General features: G+C 39.0%; 1 pseudogene; it reads right to left on the reverse strand.

The window, feature by feature from the left end:
- Positions 1 to 24867: 24867 nt before the first annotated feature.
- Positions 24868 to 24984, reverse strand: LOC124617395 (annotated as a pseudogene).
- Between the last annotated feature and the right edge of the window lie 1059 nt (positions 24985 to 26043).

Here is a 26043-nt window from a genome sequence, read left to right on the forward strand (position 1 = left end):
AAAACTTTGAGGTTTGCCAGTGACCCAGTAATTCTATCAGAGACAGTAAAGGAGTTGGAATAGCAGTTGAACGGAATGGACAGAATTCTGAAAGGAGGATATAAGATGAACATTAACAAAAACAAAACAATGATGATGGAATGTAGTCGAATTAAATCAGTTGATGCTGAGGGAATAAGAAATGAGTCACTGAAGGTAGTAGGTAAGTTTTTCTATTTGGACAGAAAAATAATTGATGATGGTCGAAGTAGAGAGGATATAAAATGTAGGCTGGCAATGGTGAGAAAAGCGTTTCTGAAGAAGAGAAATTTGTCAACATCCAGTATAGATTAAGACGTCAGGACGACTTTTCTCAAAGTATTTGTATAGAGTGTAGTCATGTATGAAGCGAAAATAATAAACAGTTTACACAAGAAGAGAATAGAAGCTTTCAAAACGTGGTGCTGCAGAATAATACTGAAGATTAGATGGTTGGTAGAAAGAAATTTATGCCACAATTTGACTAGAAAAAGGGATCAGTTGATAGGACACATTTTGAGACATCAGGGGATCACCAGTTTAGTTCTGGAGGGATGTGTGGGGAGTAATAACCGATGAGGGAGTCCAAGAGACAAATACGGTAAGGAGATCCAGAAGGATGTAGGTTGCATTAGTTAATCAGAAATGTACATGCTTGTACAGGATACAGTAGCATGAAGAGCTGCATCAAATCAATTTTCAGACTGGAGACCACAACAAAAACAACAACAACAACAACAATAACAGTGTATTTTCTTGAATGTATCGACAAATAGGAATATTTATTGTCTCTCGATCAATTTATTATTTTCCTACATGATATTTGAAGTTAAAATGTTGTATAAGACAACTACAGTATCATTAATATTGCTGTATCATAAATATACAATGAATAATTTTTTGAGAACAGGTGACTTACCACTCAGTTAAATGGGTGACTCAGTTACCACTAATAAAATATGTAAAACATATAATATACTAATGAAATACATGAAATAAAATGCAATTCATCTTCTTTTGTTTAAAATTTTCAGAGTTCAAATTATTAACCTGTGAGAAACCATAAAAACAATACGAGAAAATACCATATCATTTTTGAACAATACATTTCTCACTTCAGATATCTTTGATAAAAGTACATTTTTGTTTGCTTGAATGAATTCCTGGAAAAAGGCAGTTTTTTGTTTCCTTAATAAATAATCAATCTTACAAATGTTAAACATACAATCCCTAAAGTTTCTGAATTAAAAACTAGACCAAGGCATTTAGGTTATAGAGAATATACTAAAATGAAAAAACAATAACTTATTGATCTCATCAACAACTATAACTAGGGTAACTGTGATGTAAAAGTTCTAAAAGCTATAGCTAAAGAATGTAGAAATAAGGGGGTATCATAAGCTATTAAGGAAACAACTTATTGCCTATAGTGAATATAATTTTGGAAATATATATTTTGGAGATTTACATATATGTATCATTCAGAAACTAAAATACATAAATACGAAGTTGTTGATTATATTAAAATGAATGACTTTGTGTTTGCTGAAGCTGGATGAAATTTCATATCAGAACATTATACACTGACTGAAGATTTAATGACTTTCAAGTTAAATTAACTGCTATATTATAACAAATAAAACACAAGTTTTCTGTATATTTTATAAAAGAATTTCAAAACAGAATTAACTAGGATATAATATCACATCACAATTCAAATAACAATTCTATAAGAGAATTTCAATACAAAATTAGTTTGGATGTAATATCTCAACAAAACTAAACTAAAAATTTCCAGATCAATTACACTGGAATGATACCTAAAGTTAATAACAGTTGTCAGTAGATTTTATGAGAGAATGTGAAGAAACGATAAACTGTAACACTATCTGAGTAGCACATGGTTAGTCTGAAGATTTTATAAAAGAATTTCAAGGTAGATTAAATTAGGAGGAAATGTCAAGTGATCAGGCATTATCTAAACATTCTATAATAGCATTTATGGAGAAAGTTTATTGGAACCTCATTTTGTATTGTCGAAATTTATCTGAAACTTTCAAACTACAAATAATAACAAGTTATTGTGAAATGGAGCTGCCTGAGGGTAGTAACTACTCTATATGCTTAACCATCCAACATTAAATGTATTTGTGACAACTAAATGTAATCATATGCTTCATAACAAATATATTGATAGATGGTTAACAGATAATTCTTCTTGCCCTGTGTGTTATTAACAATTTTATACTAAGTCAATCCAATGACTTTAATCATTAATCAATTCTTCTTATGTATAATCAACATATTAAAATAATTACAATAGAAAACAATACATGAATTTTCTCTAATTCTCTATAATGGGTTTACTCAGTTAGAATCATTATCAAATTTTGTAGGCTTCTTCTCTATGCTCTAATGACTAAATAATTATATTCAGAGTCATCATTAAGTTATCTATAAAGAGTGAAAGTTGCTCTTAAATTCTGACTGGTTGTTTCAGGTACAACATGTAGAGCCATTTCTTCAATCATGTCATTTCTGTGTGTTGACAATTCTAAAGGTAAGTCAAATCTTTCATCTCGTTTCTGTATATAATTATCCATAATTATATTCAGATCTTTTCAGTGATTTACTTGTATTTCATTCCTTTTTTCCATTCATTTTTTTCTATATGGTCTATTAGATCTACCCATAATTGCTTTATTTTATATTCTTCCTGGTTTCAGACTGAAGCCAAAACTTCAATATAACCTTTTTTAAAAAAGTTAGCTTCCTTAATTTGTGATTTAAAAATCAAAGAACACAGGCCAAATTCATTGATAAATGTATCGTCAGGTTGTGAATTTTGATATGTCCCTAAATTGCACACCCTTTTAAGAGGAGGAAAATGTATCTATCTTTATCATGTACATGTTTTGTATAGCATTTACAGGCTGCTTACAGTTTAAAACCTCAGCGAAATCCTTAGCCATAAACAACAAATTATTCTTTTCATCATTTATCATTTATGCCAGCTTATCATTGTATGTAAGCATTTTGTTGATGATAACTATGACAACTCCATTTAGTAGAAAACGGTTTTACAGTAAATACTTTTTTAGATTTGTCAACAAATATAATTGACTTTTCATTTCCTTTCAGTATCTGCACTCTTCATCTTAATCTTTTTATGCTCTTTTATTAAAAACACTGTAAAATTAAACAGCTTTTGCTTCTGCATTAAATGTAATGAATTCACGTGAAAACTGATTGTTTTCTTAATCTCTTTCTTTGGTAGGACCTATATCATTATGCATCAAATTCCATAGCTAATTTACACTCAATAAAATATAGATCTATTCATATTTATACCCATGTGAAACTGTATCTCTATGATTCACCCCTAAAGCAGTTCTTGACCATGATAATGTATTCCTGCTCTTTACTCCTAGTGACTAGATTTAAATTGATATCAATATATTTCATTAATGTATCTATAGCATCTTTCTTCAATATTATTTGATGTAGCAGCTGATAATCCTTTTTTATGAGTACTGCATATGGGTGCACATTTAAAGATCCTCATATTTTGTTTATAAGCCTTTCCTTGTCACTATCATCATCAAGTTTGGAAAAGACATTCATTTTCTTATAGTTTAAAATTTCAGAAATGTCTCAAGCTTTAGACCAAGGATTATTCTTTTCGTAAATTATCACAGACATATGCATCCCACTATATGGAAACCTTGTTGTTGATGATGTGTAGAAATGACTTCATTTAACAGAAAACATTTTTGTTATAGGGACAGTACTCACATCGATCACAACTTATAATAGTGTAACAAAAATGAAGGTACTTATGAAATTATTGTTTGTCAACATAGCTGCAACACATCAGAAGAATAAAGCTATAAAATATGTGTATGATTTTGGTTGTCTAGATATTCCATCAACAGCTAAAGAAACTCACTTGAGAGACACTGTCTTCAAAGAAAAATTAATTTGATATCAGTTAATACACAATCTTGAGGTAAGTGGTGAGTTAAGTGAAGAAACTAAATCTTGTGAATTTGCCTAGATGTGGAGTAAAAGATGCCTTTGTTGTTTATGGAAACATTATGAATAAATAGAATAAGAAAAATATGAAATGGGATTACAAGGGAGCAAGAACTACAAGCAAAACGCAAATGTATGCATATGAAACATCTCATTATCGATTTGCAAAGGATCTAGATGGAATTGGTAATGTGTTAGGTCATGGTTTTTTCCAAATATCAACAATGATCCAGTAGAAATACATTCAGATAAAGCCAAGATGTGGTACTTGAAGATGATGAGTGTGGAACAAAATATCAAACAAATTTATTTGAAGTTTTAGTTTACAAAACTGCATATGCATTACATTTGCTACACTCAGAAGTTGATCAAGCAATAATGTATCTGTACTACAATAGTTCAAATTCAGAATTATCTCAAGATGATATTGTTGCTTTTTAGAGTTTGTATGGTAAAAAGGTGTTTGTCTAGTCAAAAGACTGCTTGATTTATTGCTCAGTACAAACAACACACAAATCTCCAGGAAAATGCGTACCAACTGTGGCATTTGAACCAGATGAATCATTATGTCAAATTGAGAAGTTCGACAAATTGTTATTTGTGAATCGAATTTTATATATTTTTATAAGAAGTCAGTGTGAAGAGTAAAGATATTATATCATATGTAACAAGTGATCAACTGTTTTGCCACAATAATCCACAAGTGGAAAAGGGAGTTTTAGGAAAAATGAAAGATGAATGTAATGGGAAATTATTGGAAGAGTGTGGGTATTTGAGAGCAAAATCATGTGCTCACAAATTTGGTGACAAGGTACAGAAAAAAGTCGGAAGATATCAAGTAATGTTTTGTTAAAAATAAAATAAGCAGAGAAGATTAAAAAGCTTGTTCTTCCAACTACACACACCAACAGAGAACTATGAATTTGATATAAAGAATCATAATGAAATTTATTCAGTAAGTAAGGTATTGAGTCCTCATGGTGATAAAAGATATGTTATGGAAAAGTAAATAGGCACATTGCTATATTTATAATCAGTGACTTTAATTCATGTGTATTAAATATCCTTCCTGTTATCTCTTCATTGGTATGTAATATATAAGATTTAATAATAAATATGAAAAATAATATCTTAATAAAAATTACTTCCATGTAAAGCTCAATAATCTTAATGTGTTTAAAAAAAGTTAGTGAAGTAGAGATAAATGTTTTGTATAACATTACTGGATGTGAATATTTTAATACCAGGTTTCAAGTAAAATTTGTATGGTCCTTAGTAACAAGTTTAAACTTATTTTACCTGAGAGTTATTTGAAATTAATAACTAACTGAGATTTTCAATTATTTGTTTATATTAAGATAGTAGTAATGAATTTTATGATCTGAAATTTTTAGTTGAATGGAAATTTTTGAATTTTAGTTTTGATTTTTCACTTTTATCATTATTACTCTTACTTGCCAATGTGCTGGTGCCCAAATATACTCAGTTCCTTCAAGCAAGAATTTTTTCTCGAATAAGTCAGATCTCTGTAGCTGCTAACAAAGTCTTGATTTTATGCCCTTGTTATGAGTTTTAAAAATAAAGATTTTAAAAATGTATATACAAAAACTGGTTTTATTATAAAAGAATTCATTTCTTTTTTTAAATTTATTTTTCAGGAGAGCGTATTGTAAGTCAATTTTTCCATGAAGCATATATGCATCCAATGAATTAAAAATCAAATTGACATGCATTGCAGCAGAGGTGGCTACATGCATATTGTGAAAGGGAAGGAAAAGTGATATTTTGGGTTGCAGGATTTTTTGAAACTGAATGAAAAACGGTTTACTCTTAACAATTTTATTTACTAAGATTATACATAGACTAGCCATTAATTAAAAGTGCAGTTGTGATGAGATTAAAATCGCTGCACGCGGGACAAGACTTTTCACTCAAGTCGCTATATGGGTTATACGACTGAAATGCATGTTATTACAGTATGTCAAGTAATTAATTGGTTCACCGCTGCTCTGCATGTTTAATACAGTCTATCAGTAGCCAGCATCTCGCAGTATCTCTCACCACTTCAGATGATCACAATTCCATCGCTCCGTGCTGTCCACTGGCTGTGATGTATGAAGCCACATGCCTTATGTTAGTGTCCACAACTCTATTCCACGTTCTGCAAGAGACCGCCAAAACAGTCGACAGCCTGACCACAGGATCGACTTCTTGCCCTCGTTCGTCACTTAGGTACCATAAAATGCCATAGTTCTCTTTTCCTCCTCCGATTGGTGAATTTGATGTTTCGCGTATCCAAGGAGTGACTCCATGTTTGGTGAAACTGTGTGACTCTAACTCTCGTCCTCTGCCTCTGATGGATTTCGGCGTCGGTCCCTATTAAATTCGTGCCGTTTCCCAGCACCATCGCACTGATTTCCAGCGGCCTAGAGAACGCCCGCGTAATCAACGAACTTCACTGCAATGTTGAGCCCCTTATTGTTCTACACCAGACACAGGGGCTTTTCAAAGAGCGTTCCGTTGTTGGGTTTGCCACTTGCAACCGAAGCGTATTCAAGGAGCTAGTTTCATCGGCAAGGGCAGCTCCAACGGCTGCAGTATGTCCCTGCCACGACGCAAGCCGAAAACGTACTTACCGCTGTCCACAACTCAGGCAGGAAATTCTGTTTGGTTATTTGATTTGGGGGACAGGACGAAACAGCAAGGTCATCGGTTCCATAGAATTGGGGAAGGATGGGGAAAGAAGTCGGCCGTGCACTCACATAAGAACCATCTTGGCATTTTCCTGAAGTGATTTAGGGAAATCATAGAAAATCTAAATGAGAATAACCAGACTTGGACTTGGACCGTCGTCCTCCCGACTGCGAGTTCAGTAAGATAAACACTGCACCGCCTCGCTCGGTAGGCAGTTCTGTCTCGGCTTCTTAGGGTCTCACCGCATTTTACGTTCTAAGTATCTGACAAACTCGGCGTTGTTTGGGCATTCATTTTGCCATTTTCCTGTTTTAAACGAAACCTTGTTTGTACTCCTGCAGTGCACTCGCTATGAGATGATCTCAGACCGTTTCTGTATGCTGGCAATTGCTGCTTTGCGTCTCTACAACGCGATTTTGTAAACATCTCTACAGCAACGCCTCTTCGTAGCTCTGTAGACCGCAGCTGTTTTTCCCAACAGTTGAAATCTGTCAAAAACGCTCCCACATGTCAGTGATTTTCTTACGGTGAGTCAACGGGGTGCGCTGAAGACCTTGCCGTCGTGCTCCCTTAAAACCTTCTCCATCCTCCATCCGGTAGGACTGGCTTACTAGTAAAGAATAAATGTATGAATACTTCATGCATGAGGCAGCATTTTTCACGCATCGCTGTGTTTATGATGTCGTATTTTCTGATATCTGTGTCAATAAAAGGGCGTAATTTTGCAGGTACAATCAGAAGCATATGTGGATGCCGTCTGCAAAATGCTACTAACTTCATTCATAATAAATATCGCATTGTAAATCATAGAAAATCTAAATGAGAATAACCAGACTTGGACTTGGACCGCCGTCCTCCCGACTGCGAGTTCAGTAAGATATTTTCTGATATCTGTGTCAATAAAAGGGCGTAATTTTGCAGGTACAATCAGAAGCATATGTGGATGCCGTCTGCAAAATGCTACTAACTTCATTCATAATAAATATCGCATTGCAAATCGTCAAGTCGAGGTAACAAAAATTACGTTCCTCTCCTCTAATATCATTCCGTTACTTAATACAAATTTTGTACCTTGTAGTTGTTGATAGTGACTTCATTACGTTTTCTATAGATGGTAATCTAGAAATGAACAATATTTTAATTATGGCTATTCCATTTGTAATTTACATATGCAAAGGATTACGTTGAATGTTCACAATAAAAGCTTAAAAAAATCGTAGATATCGTTAAAGAAAACATCTTTCTTTTGGATACATAGCTGCAAATGCTTCAACGCGGTTGTCAGCAAAACAGCAAAAGTAAATTTTTTATCAAATGAAATGGTAGTGTCGCACTGCTCCACAACAAGTGCAATGTATATACAGGGTGTTACTAAAAGGTATGGCCAAACTTTCAGGAAACATTCCTCACACACACAGAAAAAGAAAATATGTTATGTGGACATGTGTCGGGAAACGCTTACTTTCCATGTTATTACTTCTCTTCAAATCACATTAATCATGCAATGTAAACACACAGCAACAGAACGTACCAGGAAATGTTCAAAATGTCCTCCGTTAGCGAGGATACATGCATCCAACCTCCGTCGCATGGAATCCCTGATGCGCTAATGCAGCCCTGGAGAATGGCGTATTGTAACACAGTCGTCCACAATACGAGCACGAAGAGTCTCTACATTTGGTACCGGGGTTGCGTAGACAAGAGCTTTAAAATGCCCCCATAAATGAAAGTCAAGAGGGTTGAGGTCAGGAGAGCATGGAGGCCATGGAATTCGTCCGCCTCTACCAATACATCGGTCACCGAATCTGTTGTTGAGAAGCTTACGAACACTTTGACTGAAATGTGCAGGAGCTCCATCGTGCATGAACCACATGTTGTGTCGTACTTGTAAAGGCACATTTTCTAGGAGCCCAGGTACAGTATCCCATATGAAATCATGATAACGTGCTCCATTGAGCGTAGGTGGAAGAACATGGGGCCCAATCAAGACATCACCAACAATGCCTGCCCAAACGTTCACAGAAAATCTGTGTTGATGACGTGATTGCACAATTGCGTGCGGATTCTCGTCAGCCCACGCATGTTGATTGTGAAAATTTACAATTTGATCACGTTGGAATGAGCCTCATCCGTAAAGAGAACATTTCCACTGAAATGAGTATTGACACATTGTTGGATGAACCAGTCGCAGAAATGTACCCGTGGAGGCCAGTCAGCTGCTGGTGCCTGCACACGCTGTACATGGTACGGAAACAACTGGTTCTCCCGTAGCATTCTCCATACAGTGACGTGGTCAACGTTACCTTGTACAGCAGCAACTTCTCTGACGCTGATATTAGGGTTATCGTCAACTGCACGAAGAATTGCCTCGTCCATTGCAGGTGTCCTCGTCGTTCTAGGTCTTCCCCAGTCGCGAGTCATAGGCTGCAATGTTCCGTGCTCCCTAAGACGCCGATCAATTGCTTCGAACGTCTTCCTGTCGGGACACCTTCGTTCTGGAAATCTGTCTCGATACAAACGTACCGCGCCACGGCTATTGCCCCGTGATAATCCATACATCAAATGGGCATCTGCCAACTCCGCATTTGTAAACATTGCACTGACTGCAAAACCACGTTCGTGATGAACACTAACCTGTTGATGCTACGTACTGATGTGCTTGATTCTAGTACTGTAGAGCAATGAGTCGCATGTCAACACAAGCACCGAAGTCAACATTACCTTCGTTCAATTGGGCCAACTGGCGGTGAATCGAGGAAGTATAGTACATACTGACGAAACTAAAATGAGCTCTAACATGGAAATTAAGCGTTTTCGGACACATGTCCACATGACATCTTTTCTTTATTTATGTGTGAGGAATGTTTCCTGAAGGTTTGGCCGTACCTTTTTGTAACACCCTGTATATGAAACGCAGGTATTCCGTTTATTCGTGTTTTAGATTACACCAAAGTCATAGAAGTTTCCAAAGAGTACTCCGAGCGCCGTGTCATCTAAGATTATCTTAGTTATTAGACATACTTCTACAAGTATCATGCCAGACTACAATCTAGAAACTTTTCTGAGTTGTTTCTCTAGAAATTTAAATTTGTAAGCGTAGTTAATTGTGTCACTTCTTGTTGATATGATTCACTTAAATTATAGCTGTTCTAGAACAGAGGTAAGATTTTTCATCCATCATTTTCTGTTACTCAATCCGTGTGCTGTGCATACCTCTCAATGAATCCCAGATTTCATACACTACCAAGATGTGGCTGACATTCTACAAGTTACAACTTTCAGACATTTGTAATTACACTTATTGTGGTTCTACAATACTAGTGCAATAAAAATATATTGGCATCACTTACTTTGTTTTTCCACCTGATGCCAGTTTTTCACAATGCACTAAAAACAAAGATATTAAAAATTGAAACACAAAACTATATGTATGAGAAGAGAATTCATTTCCCTTTTTTAAATTGATTTTTTTAAGAGAGTGGAAAGTAAGTTAAATTATCGTGAAGCATATATGCATCCAATTAATTAAAAATCGAATTGACATGCATTGTAGCAATGGTGGCTACATGCATATTCTGAAAGGGAAGGAAAAGTGATGGTATGAGTTGCTGGATTTTTTCTAACTAAATGAACAACGGGTTACTCTGAACAATTTTATTTACTTAGATTATACATTGATTAACCATTAATTACATTTGTAGACTTAGAGAAAGCTTTTGACAATGTTGACTGGAATACTCTCTTTCACATACTGAAGGTGTCAGGGGTAAAATACAGGGACCGAAAGGCTATTTACAATTGGTATAGAAACCAAATGGCAGTTATAAGAGTTGAGGTGCATGAAAGGGAAGCAGTGGTTGGGAAGGGAGTGAAACAGGGTTGTAGCCTCTCCCCGACGTTATTCAATCTGTATATTGAGCAAGCAGTGAAGGAAACAAAAGAAAAATTCGGACTAGGTATTAAAATCCATGGAGAAGAAATAAAAACTTTGAGGTTCGCCGATGACATTGTAATTCTGTCAGAGACAGCAAAGGACTTGGAAGAGTAGTTGCGAGGAATAGATAGTGTCTTGAAGGGAGGATATAAGATGAACATCAACAAAAGCAAAACGAGGATAATGGAATGTAGTCGTATTAAGTCGGGTGATATTGAGGTTATTAGATTAGGAAACGAGACACTTAAAGTAGTAAAGGAGTTTTGCTATTTGGGGAGCAAAATAACTGATGATGGTCGAAATAGAGAGGATATAAAATGTAGACTGGCAATGGGAAGGAAAGCGTGTCTGAAGAAGAGAAATTTGTTAACATCGAGTATAGATTTGAGTGTCAGGAAGTCGTTTCTGAAAGTATTTGTATGAAGTGTATCCATGTATGGAAGTGAAACATGGACGATAAATAGTTTAGACAAGAAGAGAATAGAAGCTTTCGAAATGTGGTGCTACAGAAGAATGCTGAAGATTAGATGGGTAGATCACATAACTAATGAGGAAGTATTGAATAGGATTGGGGAGAAGTTTGTGGCACAACTTGACTAGAAGAAGGGATCGGTTGGTAGGACAGGTTCTGAGGCCTCAAGGGATCACCAATTTGGCATTGGAGGGCAGCGTGGAGGGTAAAAATCGTAGAGGGAGACCAAGAGATGAATACACCAAGCAGATTCAGACTGATGTAGGTTGCAGTAGGTACTGGGAGATGAAGAAGCGTGTACAGGATAGAGTAGCATGGAGAGCTGCATCAAACCAGTCTCAGGACTGAAGACCACAACAACAACAAAACCATTAATTAAAAGTGCAGTTGTGATGAAATTAAAATCGCTGCACGTGGGACAAGAGTTTACACTCAGGTCGCTATGTGGGTAATAAGACTGAAATGCGTGTTATTGCGTCATGTCAAGTAATTAACTGGTCCACCCCTGCTCTGCATGTTTAAAGCAGTCTGTCAATCTCTCAGTATCTCTCACCACTTGAAGGTCTAATGTTACTTCCATAGCAATGTCATTATTTGTGTTAAAAGCGTCACCATGTGTTTGTTGTTGTTATTTTCAGCAATTGTTCAACGGACAGAAGCGCTGCGGTCTATAACAGCAATACTACTGAAAAAGGCAACAGTGACCACTTAAAGTAAGACCAGTGGCAGCCAATTCCTGCAGTTCTTTACAATGGCCACAATTTAAAATGTTGATGCCGTGAGTAACTGAATCTTAAAGAACAAGTCAGTATTCCCCGTATTCAGCTCCGAGGTTACCTTCATCGCTGCATCAGCAAAATCTATTGCTCATGATGCATCTCATGGAAGCATACCGAACTTTTGTTCCATTCACAAGGAATTTGAAACCGAATGAAATTTAACAGTCTTGAAATATGTTCCTATAGTTTTGCAATCAGAAAGATGGAGACATTTTATTTACAAAACACGATGTATTTTTGGACGAATCAAGTAAAGTATATAAATCACAGCAAAATATCCTATTTATTTAAATGGCTGAGAAGTCTGGCTTCTTCTTCATTGTATAACTTATCATTGTGAATGTGCCCATGTTGAAAAAACTATATGAGTGGACTGGAAAGTTTACTCACAATAGGGAATGCCACATTACTGCATAAACGGTTATAGTGCCAAAATTCGTTTTTAAGGCCTTAGGAGTAGTTAGCACATAGTAAATTTAGGGTACATTGTAAATTCTGTTCCCAAAAAAATAAAAGAGGTAATTCCATGAAATTTATTACATTACAAAAATCAGCACTCACGCAGCAAGAAAGATGCTTGGACAAATAACTAGTTTGCAAAAGCCTTATTTAACAATTAAAATTCAGTTTTGCAGGAATGTTCTTATTCATGGTTTCCTTGCTAATTCAACAAATAATAAATATTTTGCATTTTTTTCAAATTGAAATTTGTAGCTACAGCCCATAGATAGAATATTCAGTAAAACCTGTAGATTCCTCAATGAGAAAACTGTTTTATAATATATTCAGTTCCTTAACCACTTCTGTTGTAACGGCGACCGGAAAGGTCGCGGGGTTGAAGTGACGGAAAATACGGCGGGACCCGCGGAGCGGTCTGCGAACAACAACACAACGGGAGATGACGGACATGACCAATGAAGGTCAGAACAAACAACAACAAGATCATAACAATGGAGTAACAAGAAAACATAACAACCACGTCTGCTCAGAACAAGAAACTAAATAAGGTTTCTAAGGGGAGGCGATATTTCCAAAGACGTACGCAAGGTTAGACTGGCTGGTTGAGCTTTTCCTTTTTTTTTTCCTTTATTGTGTTTCGATTCCCCCCGAAGGGGGCGGGCTGGCAGCATCTTAGTACGCCGCTCTTCAGCCTATAGAATTTGTTTTAAAAAGATGAAGATAAAAAATAATAAAAACAGGCAATAAAATCGGTGACTTAATTGGTAAAATGGCGGAAAATCGTGGAACTTAAAACATAAAACAAAAAGTTGATGACGCTAATAAAATACATAATAAGCAGACAGGAAAAAGAATAGACGTACAATTAAAAAAAACGTGGTGACAGTCTGGTTTCTGTTTGCAAGATATATATTTACACCCAGCGACAGCATGGTTTCTGTTCGCAACACTTTGGAAATACGAACAACACTGAACATTCACTTGAACACTGCACTAAAAAATTTTCACAAATACGATATACCACAGCCGAGGGCAGATGGGGGGGGGGGACCTGGACAGACGATGGGAAAGGAAAGGAGGGAAGGAGAGGAGAAAACGAATTGTGGGAAGGAGGAAAGAAGCCAATGGAGGATGAGGTCCTATAAGAGGGGGGGGGGCGCTGGGCAGACGTGATAGGGAGTGGGGAAAGGCAGAGGAGGGGAATGCCAAAGGACCTGGGGAGGGGGGAGAAGGAAGGCAGGGAGAGATTAGGTGAGGACAAAACAGGATGGAAGGGGGGAAGAGGGAGCCCAGGGAAAGGACAGGAAAGGAGGGGGGATGAGGATCAGGGTTGATAGGAGGGATAAATGGAGGGAGAGAGGGCACTATCCAGGAGGAGGAGTTGACAGAAGCCACCTTGGGAAAGGAGATGAAGAGTGTAGAGATGAAGGTTGGGGTAACACAACAGTAAAGGCGTGGCAGAGGGCGGGGATTGGAGAAGAGAGGGGCAACCAGGGGGTGAGGGGGATCAAGGCAACGGGAGGCGTAGCGTATGCGGATATGTTTGAGGAATAGGAGCAGATGGGGGAAGGAATGAGGTCGTAGAGGATCCGCGTGGGGGACGGGAGGCGTATACAGAAAGCGAGGTGGAGTGCATGGTGCTCGAGAATCTGGAGGGACTTATAGAATTTGGGGTGGTGGATATCTAGGTGGGAATGGCATAACAGAGGATGGGATGGATTAAGGATTTGTAAGTGTGGAGGATGGTAGAGGGTTGCAACCCCCATGTCCGGCCAGAGAGGAGTTTGAAGAGTCAGAGGCGGTTGAGGGCTTTGGATTGGATGGAGTGGAAATGAGGGATCCAGCTGAGGTGACGGTCGATGGTGAGGCCAAGGTAGGTGAGGGTGAGGGCTGGCTGAGCGAGAGGCAGGCGCTTAAGTACTCTATCGGGGATGCCGCTATTGGGGACTGGAAGTACATGTTCCACTGTGGTGGCCTCACTCTAAATGCGGGCCAGGAGACGCACGGAGCCACAGCTTACGGCACAATCACGCACAGACCTCTATGGGTCTTCGACGTCCACGACGTTTGGCAGGGATTCAAATTCCGAGGCGCGCCATACAAGAATTTCTTTTATTATTTTAACAGCCATTAAAAATCTGTAACTTAAAAAGTTTTCAATCCTTAGCAGAAATTTTAGTGTAGATTATGGATGGTGAATACTTTGAAAATTGACTCATGTATTAGATGAGAAGTTATCATGGAAGAAATGCAGCTTCAAGGTTTGAAAATTCATTGTTCACTAAGTTACCTTCAACTATCACATTGAGGAAACAAAAGAAAATCACACTAAAACAGCTATAGATAGTAGTCTTGCATGCTCAATAATGCAATACAATTGAAGGAAGAATGGCTGTAAATTTGAAGCATTGAACTCAGCCTAACTGTTATGACAGCCCTGTCCCATGACACAGAAGCATGAGAAATGCATGTCAAAATAAAACTGACAGTCAGAAAACTAGCAGTGACAAACAAATGGATGAAGTGGGCATGGAATGTGAAAATGACAAACACATACCATAACTCGGCAACAAAAAAAATTTATTATGTTGAAATCTTCATGTAAGTAACTAAAGGAAGTAACATTTTTTGGGCCAGATTTTGAAACTTGCATGTTTTGAGCATAGATAATTGAATATATCCTCTTAATCTAACCTTAAAAAGCGTTGTCTATGCATTTCCGAATACCTACACATAATTTCTGAAAGAAAAATATTAAAAATGAACTTGTGATCATATTATAAAGTAAAATAAAAGTATTGTGACCTTTTCATAGGTTTCGTTGGTAAGGATTCCATACTTCATTAGTAACTGTTGTTTCTGTTACACAAAGCATTGGAATACACTACTGAACATCAAAACTAGTTTTATAGCCCACATTGGTAACATTCTATTGATTCTACTGATTTTATTACCAATAAAAATCCCATTTGTCGTTAATAACTACTTTTACAAAATGGTTACAAATCTCAATCATAGAAGGAACCAAATTAGATAAACAATAATTTTAAAAAATTTTAGAAGAGTATATTCACTCATAAAATCACAAATTGTCATAAACGGACGTTGAATCCATCAGGTTCTTATCTAGTTCCAAGTCTGTGTCACCCACAAGTATCAGCAGTGAAAAGGCACTATTGACGGTAGTAGCCCAATACTCTAGGGCTTTATCATAACACTTCAAAATAAAACGCCTGTGACATTTACTCCAGCTGACATTTAGTATGGCACATATATGCCTAGTGATGTGAACTGACTGACTAAGATGTGCATGCACTGGTGATAAGTAAACTATGTTAGCTGTCACCTACTGCACACGCGAGTATGTGTATAGCTGCACTGAGCATACAATGCGTGATTCGACAAATAAAATGGTTAACAGCTGACAATAAAACAGAATAAAAGTAATTGAAACTGGAAAAGGCTGGAGATGAACTATAAATGCCATATGGTATGTAAAAAACAAGGAGGCTAAAGAAAAGAGTGCTAATTTTGTGCATGTGAATGCATAAAGCAGCATGAGAAGAACTTATAAATAAATATGGGAATGTGCCACATAACAGATTATTAAGCTACTGCACTACATATGATTTGTTCACATTATGTAAGAAACACATAAATATGTGGACCCACATAACTAAAATAAAGCATATAACTAACATAAAAGAAAAGATACTAATAAGAAGGAATGTAACAGATTAAAATGCAAGCAAAGTGGTGGGAAAGGAGGTTTGGTAATTATAGCATATGAAGTAACAATGTGGGAAACTAATGTGAGTAACATAGTATACCACATAAACAAATTAAAAGTGACTGGAACTGTGATTCTGTAGGAAGCAAAGAAAATACATTGTAAATCGTTAGACCAATAAAAAAAGACAAAGATCCATAAAACAGTATTGACCAGTATGTACATAACTTGACAAAAAAGATACTTTGTGAAGATACCAGAATTTTAAAAAAATATGTTAAAAAAGAGGGGAATCTGAAAGGGAGGAGCGGAACCTAGGAGGTGCATGAAGTATGATTTATTAAAAGGTGGAAACTAGCTATGCAAGACAAAAAATGAAACGTGGAATTGCAAAATTGAAAGTAGGCTTCATAAATGGAAATAGAACTCTGAGGAAAACACAGAGGCCAACAGTGAGTGGTAACGTATACTTGCGAGGTGGAGCTGGAGCTATTGCCGTCATTGTTCGCTAAGTGTCTGACATTTTCAAGTTCTTTCCATAAATCTAATCTCTACTCTTTTACCTCTTTGTGCAGAATTATGTTATCCCCTAAATTGGTAGTAGAATGATTAGTAATAAGTAAATGTTCTGCAAAGATTGAATTATGTACATTACCGCCTTTCTTTCACAATACATGTTCTTTCTATCTCACTTTCATTCCTCTATCTGTCTGTCCTATATAATAACTCGGAGAGTTATTGTAAATCATTGTGTAGGTGCTCGAATTTGAGAAGGAATCGTCAACAGTTTTCAAAGAGTGCACAAGATTTTTCTTTATGTTATTATTAGTAGAAAACGTTACATTACAATTATATTTGTTCACCAAAGGGCGTTTTATCCTGTAGAACATATTTCCTAAAAACTGGATGGAAACAAAGTTATTGTTTTCGTCTCCTTTGTATGCATTTGTAGGGTAAAGATAAACGTTTTCAGTGATTTTGGTATTGAGGATACCATCTATTAAATCTTGCTTGAATTCATTATCAATAGCAATCAGTTTTAACATATTGCTTTCGTTTTGCAGTTTAGAAAGTGGAAGAGGCGTCGTTATAGCACGGTTAATAGCGGAATGGAACAATGCTAATTTGTGTGCTTATGGGTGAAGGGAATCAGTGGGGATAGTGAATAATTTTGTCATCTACATAACGAGCATAAAATTGTGCTTCACGATTCCGAGTTGGAATTAAAGAAAGCACATTCTAGAGACTTAACGAAAATGTCAGCCAGGACTCCAGAAAGAGAGCTACTCATCACTGTGTCTTATGATTGTGTTAAAACGTACCAATTGAGGCGCTGAGAACCGTAATGACCTAAAACACATCATCGTCGACTGTGAGATTGTAGCATTCGTTCATGCTTCTGACATCCGTTGATCTTATGGTGGGTCAGGTTTATCTGTGCTGTAGGTGCACACTGTGTGCATGAGCATTCACAAAAGCTGTCTCAATGGTTTCTCTGATATTCACTTAATTGTTAGCTCGAAGATAGTGTAACTAATTTAGTTTTCTGTATCATAATAAATTTTTCTGGGTAATGATGAGGGTCAACTCTGTAGCTACGTTTGTACAGATACATGCTATATCAAACGAGATCAGCCTGGTATTAGGTGCTCATTTTAATATTTTTATTTCATTTATCAAGTCAGCACTATTTTTAACTGAGAAGTTACATTAGAAAAAGAATGAGTCTTTGATTTTGTAATGAATATGCCTAGCTCTTATGTGGTGTGCACTCCATACACCGTTAAGTAATAGATGGATGGTATGGTTTCTTATGAGACTTATTAGAACTGGAGGCTTAGGGTTCACATTCACGAGACATTTCGGTTGAAATATCTCGAACTAGCTTTCAGTATTAGCTAAACGCTGATGAGTTTCTTTTTGCAAGTCAGCTGTAGGATCAGTCTTACCTCGATGACGTCATTATCCTCAAAAACCTTACAATTTTCTTTATATATTCTTGCAATAACAACAGTGCTGCCTTTATCACGTTTTACTATTAGACAGTCATTTACTTTCAATTTGCGATTGATCACTTTCTGCTCATTGGTGCAAGAGTTAACCTTTAATGAGGTTTCCTTTTCTATCACATTATTACAATCATGTTCAGTCTTGACTTGTTTGACTTCATCAAACTTGAGCGAGTGCAAAACAATTTTGAGATCAACTGAAAAATCGTCAGCAACAGACAAATTATTGAGCCTGTGGCCTACATTGTACGTGAAGCCTTATGTAAACTTTCACTTTCATCTTGCGTAAAAGACATTTCAATTTCATTTAGTCCTCTACCATAGCTGCTACTATGGATGTTCTACTATTATTAACCAGTGTCTCACTTTTAAATTTCGTTATTCTCTTTTCGTGTCTTGCTGTATTTTCACTTCTGTAGTTGTAGAGCTAGTCATTGGTAGTATTGCAGATGACACGAATTGGATAACTGAACTGATAAAGTGCTTTTCTTAAAAAAGATATAGTCTGTATGCTTCTATATTCAAATTATCTTGACACTTCCTGGCAGATTAAAAGTGGGTGCTGGACCGAGACTCGAACTCGGGACCTTTGCCTTTCGCGGGCAATTGCTCTACCATCTGAGCTACCCAAGCACGACTTACACCCCGTCGTCACTACTTTACATCTGCCAGTACCTCGTCTCCTACCTTCCAAACTTCACTGAAGCTCTCCTGCGAGCCATGCAGCCTGCGAGCACTCCTGGAAGAAAGGCGTTGCGTACATAGTTCCGCGTAGTCAGCGCGTACACAACTTTCCCAATGGAGCGCGCCCCGCTAAGCACAACAGCGCAGGCGCAGCGCTCGTCCGTCTCCGCACTACGAGATGCCGCTGTCTTAGAGACGGGCCAAATTCTGCTTCCGCCGATCCGCGTATTAATATGTAACGCAGCCAATGAGATTGCTGCTAACGAAGAACCTTTTCTCCTCGCGGATCACACTCGCGCAGTGATACCTAAACGCGCGAGGTATTATAACGAGTGTACAGACCAACGATTAGTCAGTCTCAGGATTCGAACCTGCGAACGCAGCGGTCGCGCGGTTCCAGACTGTAGCGCCTAGAACCGCTCGGCCACACCGGCCGGCCTGAAAATCTTATTTTACACTACAGACCGCATTTTTCGTTAACAAAACTATTGCATGTGCTTCAGCATTGGGTTTCCAGAACCCTTCTGACGATAACAGGGACACCTTCCAGGACATTTCCCCATGCTACGTCAATTTGTGAACACTGTTTTCTTTTCACACCGGATTTTACGTGCGTGCTCGTACAGGGTACACAAAAACCTCGTTTTGGCGTGTCTCTCGATAACGGATCAAGATTTTTTAAAACGGGAAGATAGTACTTCTGAATAAATGTTAGAGTAGATAGCGTTAAAATTTAAGCAATTTTCTGCGGTTATTCATTATTCAGATTTCACCACACATCGAATATTTCTTTCGTATTTTACGTGTACAGGTGGCGTACTTTGAACCCTGTATCTCGGAAACGGATAAAGGTATCAAGAACATTTACACTGCCAAGTGGGGTACAGTGAACAAGATCGCCGACTCTGTGGCTCTTACTGATTGGCTGTTTCGATTTAAGTCTGGTAATATACTGTGCGTATGTGTGCTGTGTATGTGTGTGTGTGTGTGTGTGTGTGTGTGAGAGAGAGAGAGAGAGAGAGAGAGAGAGAGAGAGAGAGTTTCCTGTTGAGGCAGTATGGGTTTTAAAGGCTACTAAAATACTGTGTGCTGTGACTGGAGGAGAAGAGAGTGGAACAGAGTAGGGAGAGAAGGAGATGCATGGATCAGGAGAGGGAAAGGATAGGGAAAGGGGAGTGAAGAGGGGAGGGGGTTGAAGTCTGTGTGAATATCCATTAGTAAACGGGGAGAAAGATCTCCTGAATAAAATGCTTGGGGAAGAAGAGGGATTACAAGCCTACTACAATCGCCTACAGCAGCAACTACGTCTGGTTTTTGATTTAGTGCCCACACAAACAGAGAAAACGAGAACGGCGATGGATAGATGTAGGAGGAAGAGTGTTACTGTTTCTACAGCAGTTGACACCGACAATATGAGGTGGATGAACGACAAGTCAGGTCATGTGCAAGAAGAGGTACAGAGCAATTGAATACAGACTGAATGGCAGACAATCCTGTTGGCAAATTAGGAAAGGGAGAATTGAATAATTACAAGGGCTACCTGCATAGGTGACACGCTACATGAAGAGGGTGAATGATACGATGAATGGAGATTTGTGTGCAATACAGTATCGACTAGACTAGTTACACATGCAGTTTACCCTGGTGAGACTTTTGCACATCGTTCTGGTAGTATGAGTGATGCTCGAATAGAAACAGCAGAGTTATAGGTAGCCAAACATCACGTAGTACAAGAGAAGCCAATTTCATCCTTGCTGTTGCCAAGACAATTCCGTCGGGTCTATACCAAGCACAGGCTGAGCTACCAGCCATGCTGGAAGTAGTTGTGCCTGACGAAGAAATACCTTGTCACTGTGACAGCATCTTGCTGCAGCTAAGATAATTGTCAGCAACCCACGTTTACATACCAATATGATTATCTGTAGGAGGTATTAGTGACAGATGCAAATGCCATATGACACATTTATAGCAAGTAAAATTAGGGTCCTTAGGAATATTTTTACGTGTTGGAACAAAGAGGAGTGAGCTAGGTACACCGCTTAAGGAGAAACACCCACTGTTGACAGCTGGGTCAATGCCAGGGGGAGCAGGTTACAGTATGCTCACCCTTGTTGATCAAAACTGTCATGGAGATATGTGAGATTCAACTATTTCTTAGACAAAAAAAAAACATGGGAGGATGCCCGTGAGACATCCTTACAACCAACCCATATGTATAGAAAGTAGGTACACACTGGATGTATTTAGCATGTGACTCAGTCGTATCTGTCACCACATGATACTATCAGAGATATTGAAAGAGAACACAAGGAATGGCATTACAAAACCGCAATGTACTGCTTCGCGACTCAGTACTTGTGAGTGCTTTTGTCGGCTACTAGCAACAATAGCAGGGAGTATGGCTCTGAATCTGAAGTAACCTACGCAATAGTCGTTTCAAAATATTACCAACACAAAAACTAACCTATCTTGGCATCAATATGCTTATTTCTCTTGTCAGGCTAATAGCTGTATATCATTAGTCCATCCATACAGAACAGACGATCCGGTACATTCAGCACCACCACAGCCAGATCAGGATAATGAGAATTTCGTCCTCGGCAACTTCCTTAATCTTGATCGTCTTTCGTGTGTACAATGTCTATCATCAGCAGAGACGCACCAGCTCATTTAATTTTCCGGTCCATTGCATACCAACCAAATGGATCGACGACAATGTCTCAACACAGTGGGTGAACTATTTTCTATTCACCCTGTGACGGATAATGTAAAGAAAAAAAGCAAATTATGTACGAGAGTGTAAGGAGTGTGAAACAGAATGCACTATGGTTGCAATTAAAGAATGTGCATCTGGGAGCACCATGTCGTTGTAGCAAGTTCACAGATTCAGCTGCAAAATGAAATTTGGAGGACCAATTTCTCCACAGGGGGCAGGAATTCTGATGGTATCAATCTGAGGCAAGTCTTCACAGCTACCCAAGGCGAACACAGGCCAGCCTCATACGAATTTCTGCAGGTGGGCACTAAAGTAATGTTAGTGTAGCGATGTTGCAATCCAGCAGCCTGTTGTAGAGGTGAACCTGGGTACCACGTCTTGTAGCACAGCTCTACACTTCCACAGACAGCTCTGTGACAGCAAGTGGACGTACGTCGTGTTACAGGCAACCGGAGGTAGTATAAATGCGCCTTGTTCAGCCACTAGTGGCATTTGGCCCCCGACTCCTAAATGTAACTCTCTCTCTCTGGCGCTACGACGGTCTCTGTGCCAGTCGTTAGTCGTACATTTGGCCAAAGAGCTACTCCAGCATCAGGTACCAACATCAGCCAGATGAAGGCACTCGCCTACAAGTCATCAGCTAGACTGGAAGGTCCGAAAGTTCGAACTGATACTGCCGACTCGAGACACTCCCAGGGTATCGTCATATGTCACTAAAGCCAGCCAACAAGTGTTCTACCTTCAACACGGACCGTTTGCATGCTCTTTCACTCTGTCTGTGGCTGCTTGCAGCATACATGAATCTGGCTCTAAGCTCGGGGGCTGCAGAGCTATCTCCAGCCTTCGGTCAGCGTGGAGACTCGAGTAGCCAGCCGTGGATATGATGTGCCAGTACTCCACTTTAATGGCGTACCCATACGTCAGCCTCTAGCCGTACCTGGATCTTGCGAGCAAACATTGGCGTCCTGTATGGAAGCATCGACTAAAAAAGAATGTTGACATTGAGTAACTATTCATAACTTCGCACTCACAACAGTACTAGAAGATACCGTCCTACAAATCCCTAACAAGCAGTTCTGGGACAGAAGTGTCTGTTGTGCAAGTAGTTTTCTCGCTGTTAGCTTGACATTCCTGACACCATTAGAAAATGAAGGAGCCTTGCACATACGCCTTAGGTGAAATGTCGAGCCTGGACACGCTTCTGCTGCGACCAAGGAGAGTACACCACTGCTGACGTACAGACTATGGTACAAGGAAAGAAAGAACAGAAATCAGACTCCGCTGTTTTTGAAATGTGAACAGGCCACCCATAATTTGTCGAAAATAGTACCTAGGGAAGTGATAGATTACTTTGTGAGGTGTGGACTCCTTCGTGTAATGTAACAGTGAAGTTGTATAGCTTTAGTGTCACCGAGCTGAAAACAGATTGCTTCCTACTGACTGAAGGCGCTATCTGTTCACAAATACATGTGATCTGGCATTGGCATGTTCTGCAGCGGAACGATAATCCATGATAGAACGATAGTAAGGTAGGAATGGTGCCCAAGTATTCAAACATTCCGCCGTATTTTCTGGAAGCCTGGACTAGCGTCTGAACAACGAAATCAGAGCCTTCTGTTCTCAGGCGGCAGAAATAAATATTCAGTATCCTATATCCAAAAATAACGACCAGTGCCCCCTTCTTACTTTAGCAATGTTTGAGTTCTGATGCCAGTAATGTGTTACAAGCTAACGTATTGGGGTGTTCCATTTGACTGGCATTTCCTTAGACATGGCCCCACAGTCATTAGCTGGAATAGATACCAGGGAAAACATTAGACAATGCCCAAAGGCCAATACCTTGAATATGCTGAAGCTGGGGGATGTACGGACAAGCACTATTTATCTAATCAAAGTTTTTTGTGCCTTTAAAATTTTACAGCTTTGTTAACATAATTTTAAAACAATAAGTGAACATTCGTTATCATGAACAACAAGATCTTCAATATACAATCATCAAAAAAAGTTTTGCATCACCTCGGTACTGAGAGTTCTGGAACCTATACAGAAAATTGGAATAGAGATCAACATAAACATCATATGAAAACCACACATTGCATGTTGTCCCATCATACAGCGAGTCCTTGAGAGTTGGTGGTCCAGATTGCTGTACACACTGGTACCTCTAATACCCAGTAGCATATCCTCGCCGGCCAGTGTGGCCGTGCAGTTCTAGGCGCTTCAGTCTGGAACCACGTGACCGCTACGGTCCCAGGTTCGAATCCTGCCTCGGACATGGATGTGTGTGATGTCCTTAGGTTAGTTAGGTTTAAGTAGTTCTAAGTTCTAGGGGACTGATGACCACAGATGGTAAGTCCCATAGTGCTCAGAGCACATCCTGTTGCATTGATGCATGCCTGTATTCGTCACGGCAGTCTATCCACAAATTCATCAATGCACTTTTGCTTCAGATTGTCCCACTCCTAAATGGCGATTCGGCATAGATCCTTCAGAGTGGTTGGTGGGTCACGTCATCCATAAACAGCCCTTTTCGACCTATCCAGGCATGTTCGATAGGGTTCATATCTGGAGAACATGCTGACCACTCTAGTCTAGTGATGCCATTATCCTGAAGCAAGTCATTCACAAGATGTGCTCGATGGGGCGCGAACTGTCGTCCATGAAGGCGAATATCTCTTCAATACGCTGTCAATATGGTTGCACTATCGGTCAGAGGACGGCATTCACGTACCGTACAGCCATTATGGCCCGTTCCATGACCACCAGTGGCATAAGTCGGCCCACATACTGCCACCTCAAAACAGACAGGAACCTCCACCTTGCTGCACTCGCTGGACAGTGTGTCTAAGGCGTTCAGTCTGACTGGGTTGCCTCCAAACACGTTTCCAACGATTGTCTGGTTGGAAGGCATATACGGCACTCACCAGTGAAGAGAACATGATGCCAATCCTGAGCGGTCCATTCAGAATGTGGTCAACATAGCTGCAGGAACTTCCCAATTCAAATACCCTCCCCAACACAAACTCCAATTCACATCTTCCCTTATATTATCACTATTACTAGAGCTCTCCTACATTGGAATAGTACCCCAGTATTGGATGTAATAAGGAAGTGCTGTACTACATGTGTTCATATGCACTCCGTCTTCAGGCCACAAGTGGCCCATCGGGACCATCCGACTGCCGTTTCATCCTCAGTTGAGGAGGCGGATAGGAGGGGCGTGTGGTCAGCACACATCTCTCCCGGTCGTTATGATGGTTTTCTATGACCGGAGCCGCTACTATTCGGTCGAGTAGCTCCTCAATTGGCATCACGAGGCTGAGTGCACCCCGAAAAATGGCAACAGCTCATGGCGGCTGGATGGTCACCCATCCAAGTGCCGGCCACGCCCGACAGCGCTTAACTTCGGTGATCTCACGGGAACCGGTGTATCCACTGCGGCAAGGCCGTTGCCACATGTGTTCATACAGATCTTAAATTAAATGTTCCCCGAGACATTCCTGTACCGTGCTGCATGGTGTCGTGGTTGCAAAGAAGGACCTCACCATGGACATTGGGACATCAGGAGCAAAGCTGCGTATCCTGCAACCTATTGCACACATTTGAGTCATAACACAACGTCCTGTGGCTGCAAGCATTATTCAACATGTTGGCGTTGTTGTCAGAGTTCCTTTGAGCCATAATCCGTAGGTAACAGTCATCCACTGGAGGTGTAGCCCTTTGGAAGCCTGAGTGAGGCCTGTCATCGACAGGTCCGGTCTTCCTGTATCTTCTCCATGTCTGAACAACATCGCTTTCGTACCTTCTTCCTGATGGTATGACTGGAACTGGTCGGTGTTGGAGCCCCTCCGTCTAATAGGCGCTACTCATGCTTGGTTGTTTACATCTTTGGGAGGGTTTAGCGACATCTCTGAACAGTCAAAGGGACGGTGTCTATGATAAAATATCCACAATCAATGTCTGTCTTCAGGAGTTCTGGGAACTGGGGTGATGCAAAAACGTTTTCTGATGTCTGTAGTTCTTAATGAAAGTTGCTGAAGTATTATTTAATGAACAGTGTCTTGAATAATAAGAGAACAAAGAACAACTCTCAGAATCAATTTACAATTTTTAAAACTCAAAACCTCTTTTTAAGCAGAGGACATAATACAAATAACATAATGCAAGGTCAAAAAAATGATTCTAAAGCCACATGGCAATACCAAACTTTTCGCAGATATCACCTATGATCTCTAAAGGCAATAAAATATTGAATACAAAATTTTAATTAAAACAACAACTTAAATGCAATAAAATCTGATTACTATCAACCTACACTAAAACCCCGTAGCCTCTATGATGGTCACTGTATCACAAAATATTTCCCCTCTTTTCAAACACTTGGCACCACAACCCTAACTACATGTGAAGCAACTATACCAAATGAATCATGACAAATACTCAAGTATAGTTGTTATAATTAACCAGGTAAGCAAACTTTTTGCTTCTAAAATAAATAAAAGAAACTCACAAA

Source organism: Schistocerca americana, chromosome 5 (assembly GCF_021461395.2).
Source record: "Schistocerca americana isolate TAMUIC-IGC-003095 chromosome 5, iqSchAmer2.1, whole genome shotgun sequence".
NCBI classification, from domain to species: Eukaryota; Metazoa; Arthropoda; class Insecta; order Orthoptera; family Acrididae; genus Schistocerca; species Schistocerca americana.